A 1,134-nucleotide genomic window follows, 5' to 3' on the forward strand; every position below is an offset into this window, starting at 1 on the left:
CGTGGGGGGCAGGACCCAGATGACAACTCCCATGATGCCCCACAAGGGCGCAAAGGGTGATGGGTGTTGGAGACCAAGGTATGGGAGGCCACCTCGGGGAGACCCTACGGGGCTTTGGGGGAGCTGTGGGTCAACGAGGTGGGTCTTCATCCAAGCGTGGGGCAGGAGGTGGGGGGAGAAGAGCTGGGTGGGTGGAGAAGACCAGGATGGAGACACGGAGAAGATCTGAGTGGGTGGATGGAAGGATGGAGAAGACCTGGATGGAGAGATGGAGAAGACCTGAACGGAGAGATGGAGAAGATCTGAGTGGGTGGATGGAGGGATGGAGAAGACCTGGATGGGTGTAGAAGACCAGGATGGAGGGATGGAGAAGACTTGGGTGGGTGGAGAAGACCTGAACGGAGAGATGGAGAAGATCTGGGTGGGTGGGGAAGACCAGGATGGAGGGATGGAGAAGATCTGAGTGGGTGGATGGAAGGATGGAGAAGACCTGGGTGGGTGGATGGAGAAGACCTGGGTGGGTGGATGGATGGGTGGAAAAGACCTGGGTGGATAGAGAAGACCAGGATGGAGGGATGGAGAAGATCTGGGTGGGTGGGGAAGACCAGGATGGAGGGATGGAGAAGATCTGAGTGGGTGGATGGAAGGATGGAGAAGACCTGGATGGAGGGATGGAGAAGATCTGGGTGGGTGGGGAAGACCAGGATGGAGGGATGGAGAAGATCTGAGTGGGTGGATGGAAGGATGGAGAAGACCTGGATGGAGGGATGGAGAAGATCTGGGTGGGTGGGTGGAGAAGACCTGGGTGGGGGGATGGATGGACAGAAGAACAGATGAAGAAGACCTGGGTGGGTGGAGAAGACCTCGGTGGTGAAGACCCCAAAATTTGGGGGGCAGGAGAGGACAATCCTGGTGGACCCCCAAGTTCTACAGAGGGATGGATAGATGGATGGATGGAGAAGACCTTGGTGGACAGGCGGAGGGATGGAGAAGACCTGGACGGGTGGATGGATAGGAGGGTGGATGGAGAAGACCAAGATGGATGGGTGGATGGAGAAGACCAGGGTGGAGAAATGGCTGGAGAAGATCTGGGTGGGGGCAAGAAGACCTGGCTTGATGGAGGGATAGAGACCC

The sequence above is a fragment of the Calidris pugnax genome, unplaced genomic scaffold (assembly GCF_001431845.1).
Source record: "Calidris pugnax isolate Ruff unplaced genomic scaffold, ASM143184v1 scaffold226, whole genome shotgun sequence".
NCBI classification, from domain to species: Eukaryota; Metazoa; Chordata; class Aves; order Charadriiformes; family Scolopacidae; genus Calidris; species Calidris pugnax.